Source organism: Chiloscyllium plagiosum, unplaced genomic scaffold, assembly GCF_037043375.1.
Source record: "Chiloscyllium plagiosum isolate Xiang-an unplaced genomic scaffold, Cpla_swu_hap1 HiC_scaffold_21, whole genome shotgun sequence".
Taxonomy (NCBI): domain Eukaryota; kingdom Metazoa; phylum Chordata; class Chondrichthyes; order Orectolobiformes; family Hemiscylliidae; genus Chiloscyllium; species Chiloscyllium plagiosum.
This window is the reverse complement of record NW_028270159.1, coordinates 3,834,187-3,852,311: the sequence shown is the minus strand read 5'-3', so window position 1 is coordinate 3,852,311 and position 18,125 is coordinate 3,834,187. Positions and strand designations below refer to the sequence as shown.

Sequence of the window (18,125 nt, the reverse complement as noted above, 5' to 3'; positions counted from 1 at the left end):
CCCAGTGTGTATTTCCCAGTGTCTACTCCCCAGTATCTATTCCCCAGTGTCTATTCCCCAGTGTCTATTCCCCAGTGTCTACTCCCCAGTATCTATTAGCCAGTGTCTGTTCCCCAGTGTCTATTATCCAGTGTGTATTCCCCAGTGTCTATTATCCAATGTGTATTCCCCAGTTTCGATTCCGCAGTGTCTATTCCCCAGTGTCTATTATCCAGTGTGTATTCCCCAGTGACTATTCCCCAGTGTCTATTCCCCAGTGTGCAACCCCCAGTGTGTATTCTCCAGTGTCTACTTCCCAGTGTCTATTCCCAGTGTGTATTTCCCAGTGTCTACATCCCAGTCTATATTCCGCAGTGTGTATTCCCCAATGTCTAGTCCCCACTGTCTATTCCCCAGTGTCTATTCCCCAGGGTCTATTCCCTAGTGTCTATTCCCCAGGGTCTATTCCCTAGTGTCTATTGCCCAGTGTCTATTGCCCAGTGTCTATTCTCCAGGGTCTATTCCCTAGTGTCTATTCCCCAGTGTCTATTCCCCAGTGTCTATTATCCAGTGTCTATTCCCCAGTGTCTATTCCCCAGTGTGTATTCTCCAGTGTCTACTTCCCAGTGTCTATTCCCCAGTGTGTATTTCCCAGTGTCTATTCCCCAGTGTGTATTCCCCAGTGTCTATTGCCCAGTGTGTATTACCCAGTGTCTATTCCCCAGTGTGTATTCCCCAGTGTCTATTCCCCAGTGTCTATTCCCCAGCGTCTATTCCCAGTGTGTATTTCCCAGTGTCTACTCCCCATTATCTATTCCCCAGTGTCTATTCCCCAGTGTCTATTCCCCAGTGTCTATTCCCCAGTATCTATTAGCCAGCGTCTATTCCCCAGTTTCGATTCCGCAGTGTCTATTCCCCAGTGTCTATTATCCAGTGTGTATTCCCCAGTGTCTATTATCCAGTGTGTATTCCCCAGTTTCGATTCCGCAGTGTCTATTCCCCAGTGTCTATTATCCAGTGTGTATTCCCCAGTGACTATTCCCCAGTGTCTATTCCCCAGTGTGCAACCCCCAGTGTGTATGCTCCAGTGTCTACTTCCCAGTGTCTATTCCCCAGGGTCTATTCCCTAGTGTCTATTCCCCAGGGTCTATTCCCTAGTGTCTATTGCCCAGTGTCTATTCCCCAGTGTCTATTCTCCAGGGTGTATTCCCTAGTGTCTATTCCCCAGTGTCTATTCCCCAGTGTCTATTATCCAGCGTCTATTCTCCAGTGTGTATTCTCCAGTGTCTATTCCCCAGTGTGTATTTCCCAGTGTCTATTCCCCAGTGTCTATTCCCCAGTGTGTATTCCCCAGTGTCTATTGCCCAGTGTGTATTGCCCAGTGTGTATTACCCAGTGTCCATTCCCCAGTGTGTATTCCCCAGCGTCTATTCCCAGTGTGTATTTCCCAGTGTCTGCTCCCCATTATCTATTCCCTAGCGTCTATTCCCCAGGGTCTATTCCCTAGTGTCTATTCCCCAGTGTCTATTCCCCAGTGTCTATTCCCCAGTGCGTGTATTCCTCAGTGCCTATTCCCCAGTTTCGATTCCGCAGTGTCTGTTCCCCAGTGTCTATTATCCAGTGTGTATTCCCCAGTGTGTATTCCCCAGTGTGCAACCCCCAGAGTGTATTCTCCAGTGTCTACTTTCCAGTGTGTATTCCCAGTGTGTATTTCCCAGTGTGTATTTCCCAGTGTCTACACCCCAGTCTATATTCCTCAGTGTGTATTCCCCAGTGTGCAACCCCCAGGGTGTATTCTCCAGTGTCTACTTCCCAGTGTCTATTCCCAGTGTGTATTTCCCAGTGTCTACAACCCAGTCTATATTCCTCAGTGTGTATTCCCCAGTGTAGATTCCCCAGTGTCTATTCCCTAATGTCTATTCCCCTGTGTCTATTCCCCAGTGTCTATTCCCCAGTGTCTATTTCCCAGTGTCTATTGCCCAGTGTCTATTCCCCAGTGTCTATTCCCCAGCATCTATTCCCCAGGGTGTATTTTCCAGTGTGTATTCCCCAGTGCGTGTATTCCTCAGTGTCTATTCCCCAGTGTCTTTTCCCCAGTGTGTATTTCCCAGTGTCTACACCCCAGTCTATATTCCTCAGTGTGTATTCCCCAGTGTATATTCCCCAGTGTCTATTCCCCACTGTCTATTCCCCAGTGTCTATTCCCCAGGGTCTATTCCCTAGTGTCTATTGGCCAGTGTCTATTCCCCAGTGTCTATTCCCCTGTGTCTATTGCCCAGTGTTTATTCCCCAGTGTCTATTCCCCTGTGTCTATTGCCCAGTGTGCAACCCCCAGTGTGTATTCTCCAGTGTCTACTTCCCAGTGTCTATTCCCCGGTGTGTATTTCCCAGTGTGTATTCCCCAGTGTCTATTCCCCAGTGTCTATTCCCCAGTGTGCAACCCCCAGTGTGTATTCTCCAGTGTCTACTTCCCAGTGTCTATTCCCCAGTATGTATTTCCCAGTGTCTATTCCCCAGTGTCTACTCCCCAGTGTCTATTCCCCAGTGTCTATTCCCCAGTGTCTATTCCCCAGTGTCTACTCCCCAGTATCTATTACCCAGTATCTATTCCCCAGTTTCGATTCCGCAGTGTCTGTTCCCCAGTGTCTATTATCCAGTGTGTATTCCCCAGTGTCTATTATCCAATGTGTATTCCTCAGTTTCGATTCCGCAGTGTCTATTCCCCAGTGTCTATTATCCAGTGTGTATTCCCCAGTGACTATTCCCCAGTGTCTATTCCCCAGTGTGCAACCCCCAGTGTGTATTCTCCAGTGTCTACTTCCCAGTGTCTATTCCCAGTGTGTATTTCCCAGTGTCTACATCCCAGTCTATATTGCGCAGTGTGTATTCCCCAATGTCTAGTCCCCACTGTCTATTCCCCAGTGTCTATTCCCCAGGGTCTATTCCCTAGTGTCTATTCCCCAGGGTCTATTCCCTAGTGTCTATTGCCCAGTGTCTATTCCCCAGTGTCTATTCTCCAGGGTCTATTCCCTAGTGTCTATTCCCCAGTGTCTATTCCCCAGTGTCTATTATCCAGTGTCTATTCCCCAGTGTCTATTCCCCAGTGTGTATTCTCCAGTGTCTACTTCCCAGTGTCTATTCCCCAGTGTGTATTTCCCAGTGTCTATTCCCCAGTGTGTATTCCCCAGTGTCTATTGCCCAGTGTGTATTACCCAGTGTCTATTCCCCAGTGTGTATTCCCCAGTGTCTATTCCCCAGTGTCTATTCCCCAGCGTCTATTCCCAGTGTGTATTTCCCAGTGTCTACTCCCCATTATCTATTCCCCAGTGTCTATTCCCCAGTGTCTATTCCCCAGTATCTATTAGCCAGCGTCTATTCCCCAGTTTCGATTCCGCAGTGTCTATTCCCCAGTGTCTATTATCCAGTGTGTATTCCCCAGTGTCTATTATCCAGTGTGTATTCCCCAGTTTCGATTCCGCAGTGTCTATTATCCAGTGTGTATTCCCCAGTGACTATTCCCCAGTGTCTATTCCCCAGTGTGCAACCCCCAGTGTGTATGCTCCAGTGTCTACTTCCCAGTGTCTATTCCCAGTGTCTATTCCCCAGGGTCTATTCCCTAGTGTCTATTCCCCAGGGTCTATTCCCTAGTGTCTATTGCCCAGTGTCTATTCCCCAGTGTCTATTCTCCAGGGTCTATTCCCTAGTGTCTATTCCCCAGTGTCTATTATCCAGTGTCTATTCCCCAGTGTGTATTCTCCAGTGTCTATTCCCCAGTGTGTATTTCCCAGTGACTATTCCCCAGTGTGTATTCCCCAGTGTCTATTCCCCAGTGTGTATTCCCCAGTGTCTATTGCCCAGTGTGTATTACCCAGTGTCCATTCCCCAGTGTGTATTCCCCAGTGTCTATTCCCCAGCGTCTATTCCCAGTGTGTATTTCCCAGTGTCTACTCCCCATTATCTATTCCCTAGCGTCTATTCCCCAGGGTCTATTCCCTAGTGTCTATTCCCCAGTGTCTACTCCCCAGAATCTATTCCCCAGTGTCTATTCCCCAGTTTCGATTCCGCAGTGTCTGTTCCCCAGTGTCTATTATCCAGTGTGTATTCCCCAGTGTGTATTCCCCAGTGTGCAACCCCCAGGGTGTATTCTCCAGTGTCTACTTTCCAGTGTGTATTCCCAGTGTGTATTTCCCAGTGTGTATTTCCCAGTGTCTACACCCCAGTCTATATTCCTCAGTGTGTATTCCCCAGTGTGCAACCCCCAGGGTGTATTCTCCAGTGTCTACTTCCCAGTGTCTATTCCCAGTGTGTATTTCCCAGTGTCTACAACCCAGTCTATATTCCTCAGTGTGTATTCCCCAGTGTAGATTCCCCAGTGTCTATTCCCTAATGTCTATTCCCCTGTGTCTATTCCCCAGTGTCTATTCCCCAGTGTCTATTATCCAGTGTGTATTCCCAAGTGTGCAACCCGCAGTGTGTATTCTCCAGTGTCTACTTCCCAGTGTCTATTCCCCAGTGTGTATTTCCCAGTGTCTATTTCCCAGTGTCTATTGCCCAGTGTCTATTCCCCAGTGTCTATTCCCCAGCATCTATTCCCCAGGGTGTATTTTCCAGTGTGTATTCCCCAGTGCGTGTATTCCTCAGTGTCTATTCCCCAGTGTCTTTTCCCCAGTGTGTATTCCCCAGTGTCTATTCCCCAGAGTCTACTCCCCACTGTCTATTCCCCAGTGTCTATTCCTCAGGGTCTATTCCCTAGTGTCTATTGCCCAGTGTCTATTCCCCAGTGTCTATTCTCCAGTGTCTATTCCCTAGTGTGTATTTCCCAGTGTCTATTCCCCAGTGTCTACTTCCCAGTGTCTATTCCCAGTATGTATTTCCCAGTGTCAATTCCCCAGTGTCTATTCCCCAGTGTCTATTCCCCAATGTCTATTCCCAAAGTGTGTATTCCGCAGCAGCTATTCCCCAGTGTCTATTCTCCACTGTGTATTCCCCAGTGTTTATTCCCAACTGTCTGTTCCCCAGTGTGTATTTCCCAGTCTATTCCCCAGTGTGTATTCCCCAGTGTGTATTCCCCAGTGTCTATTCCTCAGAGTCTATTCCTCAGTGTCTATTCCTGTGTCAATTCCCCAGTGTCTATTCCCCAGTGTCTATTCCCCAGTATGTATTTCCCAGTGTCTAATCCCCAATGTCTATTCCCCAGTGTTTATTCCCCACTGTCTATTCCCCAGTGTGTATTCCCCAGTGTCTATTCCCCAATGTCTACTTCCCAGTGTCTATTCCCAGTGTGTATTTCCCAGTGTCTACTCCCCAGTATCTATTCCCCACTGTGTATTCCCCAGTGTCTATTCCCCAGTTTCGATTCCGCAGTGTCTATTCCCCAGTGTCTATTATCCAGTGTGTATTCCTCAGTGTCTATTCCCCAGTGTGCAACCCCCAGTGTGTATTCTCCTGTGTCTACTTCCCAGTGTATATTCCCAGTGTGTATTTCCCAGTGTCTACTCCCCAGTCTATATTCCCCACCGTGTATCCCCAGTGTATATTCCCCAGTGTCTATCCCCCAGTGTGTATTCCGCAATGTGTATTCCCTAGTGTATATTCCCCAGTGTCTATTCTGCAATGTCTATCCCGCAGTGTCTGTTCCCCAGTGTCTATTCCCCAGTGTGTATTCCCCAGTGTGTATTCCCCAGTGTGCAACCCCCAGGGTGTATTCTCCAGTGCCTACTTCCCAGTGTCCATTCCCAGTGTGTATTTCCCAGTATCTACTCTCCAGTGTATATTCCTCAGTGTATAGTCCCCAGTGTATATTTCCCAGTATCTATTCCCCAGTGTCTATTCCCCAGTGTCTATTCACCAGTGTTTATTCCCACTGTCAATTCCCCAGTGTGTATTCCCCAGTGCCTATTCCCCAGTGTCTACTTCCCAGTGTCTATTCCCAGTGTATATTTCCCAGTGTCTACTCCCCAGTATCTATTCCCCAGTGTGTATTCCCCAGTGCGTGTATTCCTCAGTGTCTATTCTCCAGTGTCTATTCCCCAGTGTCTATTCCCCAGTGTCTATTCCCCAGGGTGTATTCCCCAGTGTCTATTTCCCAGTGTGTATTCCCCAGTGCGTGTATTCCTCAGTGTCTATTCTCCAGTGTCTATTCCCCAGTGTCTATTCCCCAGTGTCTATTCCCCAGTGTGTATTCCCCAGTGTCTATTCCCCAGTGTCTATTCCCCAGTGTCTACTCCCCAGTGTCTATTCCCCAGGGTGTATTCCCCAGTGTCTATTTCCCAGATTCGATTCCGCAGTGTCTATTCCCCAGTGTCTATTCCTCAGTGTCTATTCCAGTGTCTATTCCCCAGTATCTATTCCCCAGTGTGTATTCCCCAGTGTCTATTCCCCAGTGTCTACTTCCCAGTGTCTATTCCCCAGTTTCGATTCCGCAGTGTGTATTCCCCAGTGTCTACTTCCCAGTGTCTATTCCCCAGTTTCGATTCCGCAGTGTCTATTCCCCAGTGTCTATTCCCGAGTGTCTATTCCCCAGTGTCTATTCCCCAGTGTCTACTCCCCAGTGTCTATTCCTCAGAATCTATTCCCCAGTGTGTATTCCCTAGTGCCTATTCCCCAGTGTTTATTCTCCACTGTCTATTCCCCAGTGTTTATTCCCCACTGTCTATTCCCCAGAGTGTATTCCCCAGTGCCTATTCCCCAGTGTCTATTCCCAGTGTATATTTCCCAGTGTCTACTCCCCAGTATCTATTCCCCAGTGTGTATTCCCCAGTGCGTGTATTCCTCAGTGTCTATTCCCCAGTGTCTATTCCCCAGTGTCTATTCCCCAGTGTCTACTCCCCAGTGTCTATTCCCCAGTGTCTATTCCCCAGTGTCTATTTCCCAGATTCGATTCCGCAGTGTCTATTCCCCAGTGTCTATTCCAGTGTCTATTCCCCAGTATCTATTCCCCAGTGTGTATTCCCCAGTGTGTATTCCCCAGTGTCTATTCCCCAGTGTCTATTCCCCAGTGTCTATTCCCCAGTGTCTACTTCCCAGTGTCTATTCCCCAGTTTCGATTCCGCAGTGTCTATTCCCCAGTGTCTATTCCCCAGTGTCTATTCCCGAGTGTCTATTCCCCAGTGTCTATTCCCCAGTGTCTATTCCCCAGTGTCTACTTCCCAGTGTCTATTCCCCAGTGTCTATTCCCCAGTGTCTATTCCCGAGTGTCTATTCCCCAGTGTCTATTCCCCAGTGTCTACTCCCCAGTGTCAATTCCTCAGAATCTATTCCCCAGTGTGTATTCCGCAGTAGCTATTCCCCAGTGTGTATTCCCTAGTGCCTATTCCCCAGTGTTTATTCTCCACTGTCTATTCCCCAGTGTTTATTCCCCACTGTCTATTCCCCAGAGTGTATTCCCCAGTGCCTATTCCCCAGTGTCTACTTTCCAGTGTGTATTTCCCAGTGTCTACTCCCCAGTGTCTACTCTCCAGTGTCTGTTCCCCAGTGTGTATTCCCCAGTGTCTATTCCCCAGTGTTTATTCCCCACTGTCTATTCCCCAGAGTGTATTCCCCAGTGCCTATTCCCCAGTGTCTATTTCCCAGTGTCTACTCCCCAGTGTCTACTCCCCAGTGTCTGTTCCCCAGTGTGTATTTCCCAGTGTCTACTCCCCAGTGTCTATTCCCCAGTGCCTATCCTGCAATGTCTATCCGCCAGTGTCTGTTCCCCAGTGTCTATTCCTCAGTGTCTATTCCCCAGTGTGTATTCCCCAGTGTGCAACCCCCAGGGTGTATTAGATTTAGATTAGATTACAGTGTGGAAACAGGCCCTTCGGCCCAACAAGTCCACACCGACCCGCCGAAGCGAAACCCACCCATACCCCTACATTTACCCCTTACCTAACACTACAGGCAATATAGTATGGCCAATTCACCTGACCTGCACATCTTTGGATGGTGGGAGGAAACCGGAGCACTCGGAGGAAACCCACGCAGACACGGGGAGAACGTGCAAACTCCACACAGTCAGTCGCCTGAGGCGGGAATTGAACCCGGGTCTCTGGCGCTGTGAGGCAGCAGTGCTAACCACTGTGCCACCGTGCCGCCCATTCTCCAGTGTCTACTTCCCTGTGTCTATGCCCAGTGTGTATTTCCCAGTGTCTACACCCCAGTCTATATTCCTCAGTGTGTATTCCCCAGTGTATATTCCCCAGTGTCTAGTCCCCACTGTCTATTCCCCACTGTCTATTCGCCTGGGTCTATTCCCTAGTGTCTATTGCCCAGTGTCTATTCCCCAGTGTCTATTCTCCAGTGTCTATTCCTTAGTGTCTATTCCCCAGTGTCTATTCCCCTGTGTCTATTGCCCAGTGTCTATTCCCCAGTGTCTATTGTCCAGTGTGTACTCCCCAGTGTCTATTCCCCAGTGTGCAACCCCCAGTGTGTATTCTCCAGTGTCTACTTCCCAGTGTCTATTCCCCAGTGTGTATTTACCAGTGTCTATTGCCCAGTGTGTATTCCCCAGTGTCTATTCCCCAGTGTGCAACCCCCAGTGTGTATTCTCCAGTGTCTACTTCCCAGTGTCTATTCCCCAGTGTGTATTCCCCAGTGTCTATTCCCCAGTGTCTATTCCCCAGCGTCTATTCCCAGTGTGTATTTCCCAGTGTCTAGTCCCCAGTGTCTACTCCCCAGTATCTATTAGCCAGTGTCTATTCCCCAGTTTCGATTCCGCAGTGTCTATTCCCCAGTGTGCAACCCCCGTGTGTATTCTCCAGTGTCTACTTCCCAGTGTCTATTCCCAGTGTCTATTCCCCAGGGTCTATTCCCCAGGGTCTATTCCCTAGTGTCTATTGCCCAGTATCTATTCCCCAGTGTCTATTCCCCAGTGTCTAGTCCCCAGTGTCTATTCCCCAGCGTCTATTCCCCAGGGTCTATTCCCTAGTGTCTATTCCCCAGTGTCTATTCCCCAGTGTCTATTCCCCAGTGTCTACTCCCCAGTATCTATTAGCCAGTGTCTATCCCCCAGTTTCGATTCCGCAGTGTCTATTCCCCAGTGTCTATTATCCAGTGTGTATTCCCCAGTGTCTATTCCCCAGTGTCTATTATCCAGTGTGTATTCCCCAGTGTCTACTTCCCAGTGTCTATTCCCAGTGTGTATTTCCCAGTGTCTACATCCCAATCTATATTCCGCAGTGTGTATTTCCCAATGTCTAGTCCCCACTGTCTATTCCCCAGTGTCTATTCCCCAGGGTCTATTCCCTAGTGTCTATTGCCCAGTATCTATTCCCCAGTGTCTATTCCCCAGTGTGTATTCCCCAGTGTCTATTCCCCAGTGTGCAACCCCCAGTGTGTATTCTCCAGTGTCTACTTCCCAGTGTCTATTCCCCAGTGTGTATTTCCCAGTGTCTATTCCCCAGTGTGTATTCCCAAGTGTCTATTGCCCAGTGTGTATTCCCCAGTGTCTATTCCCCAGTGTGTATTCCCCATTGTGTATTTCCCAGTGTCTATTCCCCAGTGTGTATTCCCAAGTGTCTATTGCCCAGTGTGTATTCCCCAGTGTCTATTCCCAGTGTGTATTCCTCAGTGTGTATTCCCCAGTGTCTATTCCCCAGTGTGCAACCCCCAGTGTGTATTCTCCAGTGTCTACTTCCCAGTGTCTATTCCCCAGTGTGTATTTCCCAGTGTCTATTGCCCAGTGTCTATTCCCCAGGGTCTATTCCCTAGTGTCTATTCCCCTGTGTCTATTGCCCAGTGTTTATTCCCCAGTGTCTATTCTCCAGTGTCTATTCCCCTGTGTCTATTGCCCAGTGTGCAACCCCCAGTGTGTATTCTCCAGTGTCTACTTCCCAGTGTCTATTCCCCAGTGTGTATTTCCCAGTGTGTATTCCCCAGTGTGCAATCCCCAGTGTGTATTCTCCAGTGTCTACTTCCCAGTGTCTATTCCCCAGTGTCTACTCCCCAGTGTCTAGTCCCCAGTGTCTACTCCCCAGTATCTATTCCCCAGTGTCTATTCCCCAGTGTCTAGTCCCCAGTGTCTACTCCCCAGTATCTATTAGCCAGTGTCTATTCCCCAGTTTCGATTCCGCAGTGTCTATTCCCCAGTGTGCAACCCCCGTGTGTATTCTCCAGTGTCTACTTCCCAGTGTCTATTCCCAGTGTCTATTCCCCAGGGTCTATTCCCCAGGGTCTATTCCCTAGTGTCTATTGCCCAGTGTCTATTCCCCAGTGTCTATTCTCCAGGGTCTATTCCCTAGTGTCTATTCCCCAGTGTCTATTCCCCAGTGTCTATTCCCCAGTGTCTATTATCCAGTGTCTATTCCCCAGTGTATATTCCCCAGTGCGTATTCCCCAGTGTGTATTTCCCAGTGTCTATTCCCCAGTGTGTATTCCCCAGTGTCTATTGCCCAGTGTGTATTACCCAGTGTCTATTCCCCAGTGTGTATTCCCCAGTGTCTATTCCCCAGCGTCTATTCCCAGTGTGTATTTCCCAGTGTCTACCCCCCATTATCTATTCCCTAGCGTCTATTCCCCAGGGTCTATTCCCTAGTGTCTATTCCCCAGTGTCTACTCCCCAGAATCTATTCCCCAGTGTCTACTCCCCAGTTTCGATTCCGCAGTGTCTGTTCCCCAGTGTCTATTATCCAGTGTGTATTCCCCAGTGTGTATTCCCCAGTGTGCAACCCCCAGGGTGTATTCTCCAGTGTCTCCTTCCCAGTGTCTATTCCCAGTGCGTATTTCCCAGTGTCTACACCCCAGTCTATATTCCTCAGTGTGTATTCCCCAGTGTAGAGTCCCCAGTGTCTATTCCCTAATGTCTATTCCCCTGTGTCTATTCCCCAGTATCTATTCCCCAGTGTCTATTATCCAGTGTGTATTCCCCAGTGTGCAACCCGCAGTGTGTATTCTCCAGTGTCTACTTCCCAGTGTCTATTCCCCAGTGTGTATTTCCCAGTGTCTATTTCCGAGTGTATATTCCCCAGTGTCTATTGCCCAGTGTCTATTCCCCAGTGTCTATTCCCCAGGGTGTATTTTCCAGTGCGTGTATTCCTCAGTGTGTATTCCCCAGTGCCTATTCTGCAATGTCTATCTGGCAGTGTCTGTTCCCCAGTGTCTATTCCCCAGTGTGTATTCCCCAGTGTCTAATCCCCAGTCTATATTCCTCAGTGTGTATTCCCCAGTGTATATTCCCCAGTGTCTATTCCCCAGAGTCTAGTCCCCACTGTCTATTCCCCAGGGTCTATTCCCTAGTGTCTATTGCCCAGTGTCTATTGCCCAGTGTCTAGTCCCCACTGTCTATTCCCAAGTGTCTATTCCCCAGTGTCTATTATCCAGTGTGTATTCCCCAGTGTCTATTCCCCAGTGTGCAACCCCCAGTGTGTATTCTCCAGTGTCTAATTCCCAGTGTCTATTCCCCAGTGTGCAACCCCCAGTGTGTATTTCCCAGTGTCTACTCCCCAGTGTCTATTCCACAGTGTGCAACCCCCAGTGTGTATTCTCCAGTGTCTACCTCCCAGTGTCTATTCCCCAGTGTGCAACCCCCAGTGTGTATTTCCCAGTGTCTACTCCCCAGTGTCTATTCCACAGTGTGTATTCCCCAGTGTCTATTGCCCAGTGTGTATTCCCCAGTGTGCAACCCCCAGTGTGTATTTCCCAGTGTCTACTCCCCAGTGTCTATTCCACAGTGTGTATTCCCCAGTGTCTATTCCCCAGGGTGTATTCCCCAGTGCGTGTACTCCTCAGTGTCTATTCCCCAGTGTCTACTCCCCAGTGTCTATTTCCCAGTGTGTATTCCCCAGTGTCTATTGCCAGTGTGTATCCCCCAGTGTGTATTCCCCAGTGTCTAGTCCCCAGTGTCTATTCCCCAGCGTCTATTCCCCAGGGTCGATTACCTAGTGTCTATTCCCCAGTGTCTATTCCCCAGTGTGTATTCTCCTGTGTCTACTTCCCAGTGTCTATTCCCAGTGTGTATTTCCCAGTGTCTACTCCCCAGTGTGTATTCCCCAGTATCTATTCCCCAGTGCGTGTATTCCCCAGTGTCTATTCCCCAGTTTCGATTCCGCAGTGTCTATTCCCCAGTGTGTATTCCCCAGTGTGCAAACCCCAGTGTGTATTCTCCAGTGTCTACTTCCCAGTGTCTATTCCCAGTGTGTATTTCCCAGTGTGTATTCCCCAGTGTCTATTCCACAGTGTCTATTCTCCGCCCTGTATCCCCAGTGTGTATTCCCCAGTGTCTATCCCCCATGTCTATTCCCCAGTGTCTATTCCCCAGTGCCTATTCCCCAGTATCTATTCCCCAGTGCCTATTCCCCAGTGTCTATTCCCCAGTGCCTATTCCCCAGTCTCTATTCCCCAGTGTCTATTCCCCAGTGTCTATTCCCCAGTCTCTATTTCCCAGTGTCTATTCCCCAGTGTCTATTCCCCAGTGTCTATTTCCCAGTGTCTATTCCCCAGTGTCTATTCCCCAGTGTCTATTCCCCAGTGCCTATTCCCCAGTGCGTATTCCCCAGTGTCTACTCCCCAGTGTCTATTCCCCAGTGCCTATTCCCCAGTGTCTATTCCCCAGTCTCTATTCCCCAGTGTTTATTCCCCAGTGTCTATTCCCCAGTGTCTATTCCCCAGTCTCTATTCCCCAGTGTCTATTCCCCAGTCTCTATTCCCCAGTGTGTATTCCCCAGTCTCTATTCCCCAGTGTGTATTCCCCAGTGTGTATTCCCCAGTGTCTATTCCCCAGTGCCTATTCCCCAGTGTCTATTCCCCAGTCTCTATTCCCCAGTGTTTATTCCCCAGTGTCTATTCCCCAGTCTCTATTCCCCAGTGTCTATTCCCCAGTCTCTATTCCCCAGTGTGTATTCCCCAGTGTGTATTCCCCAGTGTGTATTCCCCAGTGCCTATTCCCCAGTGTCTATTCCCCAGTGTCTATTGCCCAGTGTGTATTCCCCAGTGTCTATTCCTCAGTGTGTATTCCCCAATGTCTATTCCCCAGTGTCTATTCCCCAGTGTCTACTCCCCAGTGTCTATTCCCCAGCGTCTATTCCCCAGGGTGTATTTCCCAGCGTGTATTCCCCAGTGCGTGCACTCAGTGTCTATTCCCCAGTGTCTACTCCCCAGTGTCTATTTCCCAGTGTGTATTCCCCAGTGTCTATTGCCAGTGTGTATTCCCCAGTGTGTATTCCCCAGTGTCTAGTCCCCAGTGTCTATTCCCCAGCGTCTATTCCCCAGGGTCGATTACCTAGTGTCTATTCCCCAGTGTCTATTCCCCAGTGTGTATTCTCCTGTGTCTACTTCCCAGTGTCTATTCCCAGTGTGTATTTCCCAGTGTCTACTCCCCAGTGTGTATTCCCCAGTATCTATTCCCCAGTGCGTGTATTCCCCAGTGTCTATTCCCCAGTTTCGATTCCGCAGTGTCTATTCCCCAGTGTGTATTCCCCAGTGTGCAAACCCCAGTGTGTATTCTCCAGTGTCTACTTCCCAGTGTCTATTCCCAGTGTGTATTTCCCAGTGTGTATTCCCCAGTGTGTATTCCCCAGTGTCTATCCCCCATGTCTATTCCCCAGTGTCTATTCCCCAGTATCTATTCCCCAGTGCCTATTCCCCAGTGTCTATTCCCCAGTGTCTATTCCCCAGTGTCTATTCCCCAGTGTCTATTCCCCAGTGTGTATTCCCCAGTGTCTATTCCCCAGTGTGTATTCCCCAGTGTCTATTCCCCAGTGTCTATTCCCCAGTGCCTATTCCCCAGTGTCTATTCCCCAGTGTCTATTCCCCAGTGCCTATTCCCCAGTGTCTATTCCCCAGTGTCTATTCCCCAGTCTCTATTCCCCAGTGTGTATTCCCCAGTCTCTATTCCCCAGTGTGTATTCCCCAGTGTGTATTCCCCAGTGCCTATTCCCCAGTGTTTATTCCCCAGTGCCTATTCCCCAGTGCCTATTCCCCAGTGTTTATTCCCCAGTGCCTATTCCCCAGTGTTTATTCCCCAGTGCCTATTCCCCAGTGTGTATTCCCCAGTGTTTATTCCCCAGTGTTTATTCCCCAGTGTCTATTCCCCAGTGTCTATTCCCCAGTGTCTATTCCCCAGTGCCTATTCCCCAGTGTTTATTCCCCAGTGCCTATTCCCCAGTGTGTATTCCCCAGTGCCTATTCCCCAGTGTTTATTCCCCAGTGCCTATTCCCCAGTGTGTATTCCCCAGTGTGTATTCCCCAGTGCCTATTCCCCAGTGTTTATTCCCCAGTGTTTATTCCCCAGTGCCTATTCCCCAGTGTTTATTCCCCAGTGCCTATTCCCCAGTGTCTATTCCCCAGTGTGTATTCCCCAGTGCCTATTCCCCAGTGTGTATTCCCCAGTGTGTATTCCCCAGTGTTTATCCCCCAGTGTCTATTCCCCAGTGTTTATTCCCCAGTGCCTATTCCCCAGTGTTTATTCCCCAGTGCCTATTCCCCAGTGTGTATTCCCCAGTGCGTATTCCCCAGTGTTTATCCCCCAGTGCCTATTCCCCAGTGTTTATTCCCCAGTGCCTATTCCCCAGTGTTTATTCCCCAGTGCCTATTCCCCAGTGTGTATTCCCCAGTGTGTATTCCCCAGTGCCTATTCCCCAGTGTTTATTCCCCAGTGTCTATTCCCCAGTGTCTATTCCCCAGTGCCTATTCCCCAGTGTTTATTCCCCAGTGCCTATTCCCCAGTGTGTATTCGCCAGTGCCTATTCCCCAGTGTTTATTCCCCAGTGCCTATTCCCCAGTGTTTATTCCCCAGTGTTTATTCCCCAGTGCCTATTCCCCAGTGTTTATTCCCCAGTGCCTATTCCCCAGTGTGTATTCCCCAGTGCCTATTCCCCAGTGTTTATTCCCCAGTGTTTATTCCCCAGTGCCTATTCCCCAGTGTTTATTCCCCAGTGTCTATTCCCCAGTGTGTATTCCCCAGTGCCTATTCCCCAGTGTGTATTCCCCAGTGTTTATCCCCCAGTGTCTATTCCCCAGTGTTTATTCCCCAGTGCCTATTCCCCAGTGTTTATTCCCCAGTGCCTATTCCCCAGTGTGTATTCCCCAGTGTGTATTCCCCAGTGTTTATCCCCCAGTGTCTATTCCCCAGTGTCTATTCCCCAGTGTCTATTCCCCAGTGTCTATTCCCCAGTGTTTATTCCCCAGTGCCTATTCCCCAGTGTCTATCCCCCAGTGCCTATTCCCCAGTGTTTATTCCCCAGTGCCTATTCCCCAGTGCCTATTCCCCAGTGTTTATTCCGCTGTATGTTTTCTGTTGAGAATGTGGTGCCTTCACATTTTGTGCTTCCCATTATTTTTTTCCAGCCAATGAGACAATGGCTGTTCTTTGCTGTAACACCTGACCTGACTTGGTTCATCAACCCTTGGCCTCCATCCAAGGCCCCAGATGAACTTTTGACATCCAGCTGAGATTTTCCTGCACATCCAAACACCTCATCCACTGTATCCATTGCTCTCAATATGGTCTCCTCTACATTAGGGTGATAGGACGCCATCTCACGGAACAGTTCAGGGAACAACTCTGGGATGCATGAACCAATGAACCCCACTGCCCTGTGGTCGACCACTTCAACTCCACCTCCCACTCCACCAAGGACATGCAAGTCCTGAGCCTCCTCCATCACCAAATCCAAACCCGATGACTGGAGGAAGAATGTCTTATCTTCAAACAAACGGCATCAATGTCGACTTCATCAGTTTCATAGAATCATAGAATCCCTAAAGTGTGGAAACAGGCCATTCGGCCCAACAATTCCATACCAACCCTGGGAAGAGTAAACTACCCAGATTCATTTCCCTCCCCTATTATCCTATATTTACACCAACTAATGCACCTAACCTCCACATCCCTGAACTATGGCCAATTCAACTAACCTGCGCATCTCTGGACTGTGGGTGGAAACCGGAGCACCCGGAGGAAACCCACACTGACACAGGGAGAATGTACAAGCTCCACACAGACGGTCGCCCAAGGCTGGAATTGAACCCGGGTCTCTGCCTCTGTGAGGCTGCAGTGCTAACCACTGAGCCACTGTGCCACCTTCATCTCCCCTGCCCCATCCCAGATCCAATCTTCCAACTCAGCACTGCCGTCTTGACCTGTCGTAGCTGTCCATCTTACTGCCCACCTATCTGCTCCACCGTCCACTCCAGTCTAGCACTATCACACCCCACCTCCATCTACCTATCGTCTTCCCAGCTACCTTCCCCCTAACCCACACCCTCTTATTTACCTCTCAGCCCCCTTCCCCCTCTATATTCCTGATGAAGGGTTTATGCCCAAAACATCGATTCTCCTGCTCCTCAGATGCTGTCTGACCTGCTGTGCTTTTCCAGCAACACACTTTTCAATTCTTCAACCCTTAGTCCCTGCTGCCCTGACACAGTTTGTATGGGACGATGCCAGTATAGCACACAAAACAACACGATTCACTGATTATGGTACATGTCACAACCATGAATCAGTCTACCAGACTGCATCACTGTTTAACATTTCAGGCCCAGGATGAATTTGGGGCTGCGGACTGGAAGCCCTGCCAGACCAGCATCTCATCCATGAGATGCAGAATCTGGACTCAACCCAGTGACTCCCAACAGGCTGTAACTGGAGCTGGATACATATGAAACTGGGTAGCATCAGTATTGACTGCCACCACAATGCCAGCTCACGTCCAGAGGAACTCCTGGTGAGATTGACGAGCACTCGCACCGCCACAGCCTCAAGTAATCAACATCTTAGGGACATCTGCAGTAAAGTGGGAACACTGAAAATTAAAGCTCATGAAGACCAGACATGACAGAGCTGCGGAACTCCCAGTGCTGCCTCTACAACACGGATTATAGATGGAAATGTTTTGCTGGAAAAGCGCAGCAGGTCAGGCAGCATCTAGGGAACAGGAGAATCGACGTTTCGGGCATTAGCCCTTCTTCAGGAATGAGGGAAGTTGGTCCAGCAGGCTAAGATAAAAGATAGGGAGGAGGGACTTGGGGGAGGGGCGTCGGAAATGTGATAGGTGGAAAGAGGTCAAGGTGAGGGTGATAGGTCAGACTGGGGTGGGGGCGGAGAGGTCGGGAAGAAGATTGCAGGTTAGGAAGGCGGTGCTGAATTTGATGGATTTGACTGAGACAGGCTGGGGGGAGGGGAAATGAGGAAACTGGTGAAATCCGAGTTCATCCCTTGTGGTTGGAGGGTTCCTAGCCGGAAGATGAGGCGTTCTTCCTCCAACCGTCGTTTCGCTGTGGTCTGACGATGGAGGAGTCCAAAGACCTGCATATCCTTGGTGGAGTGGGAGGGGGAATTGAAATGTTGAGCTACAGGGTGGTTGGGTTGGTTGGTCCGGGTGTCCCAGAGGTGTTCTCTGAAACGCTCCGCAAGTAGGCGGCCTGTCTCCCCAATATAGAGGAGGCCACATCGGGTGCAAAGGATGCAATAGATGATATGTGTGGAGGTACAGGTGAATCTGTGGCGGATATGGAAGTTTCCTTTGGGGCCTTGGAGGGAGCTATGCCTGCCTCTTCGTAGGGTATGTGGAACAATCCATCTTCCGCAGCTACACTGGCCCCACCCCCCACCTTTTCCTCCGCTACATCGATGACTGTATCGGCGCCGCCTCGTGCTCCCACGAGGAGGCTGAACAGTTCATCCACTTCACCAACACCTTCCACCCCGACCTCAAATTCACCTGGACAGTCTCAGATTCCTCCCTACCCTTCCTCGACCTTTCTATTTCTATCTCAGGCGACCGAATCAACACGGACATCTACTACAAACCGACCGACTCCCACAGCTACCTGGACTACACCTCCTCCCACCCTGCCCCCTGTAAAAACACTATTCCATTCTCCCAATTCCTTCGACTCCGCCGCATCTGCTCCCAGGAGGACCAGTTCCAAAAACGCACATCCCAGATGGCCTCCTTCTTCGAGGACCACAATTTCCCCCCCGACGTGGTCGACGATGCCCTCCACCGCATCTCTTCCACTTCCCGATCCTCCGCCCTTGAATCCCGCCCCTCCAACCGCCACCAGGACAGAACCCCACTGGTCCTCACCTACCACCCCACTAACCTCCATGTACAGCGCATCATCCGCCGTCATTTCCGCCACCTCCAAACGGACCCCCCACCAAGGATATATTTCCCTCCCCTCCCCTATCAGCATTCCGTAAAGCCCACTCCCTCCGTGACTCCCTC

At 49.8% G+C, this 18,125-nt stretch overlaps 1 protein-coding gene across 2 annotated transcripts in view; it reads right to left on the bottom strand.

The window, feature by feature from the left end:
* Positions 1–18,125, bottom strand: part of col5a1 (procollagen, type V, alpha 1) — a 653,133-nt gene that overhangs the window by 351,305 nt on the left and 283,703 nt on the right. The window lies entirely within an intron of this gene.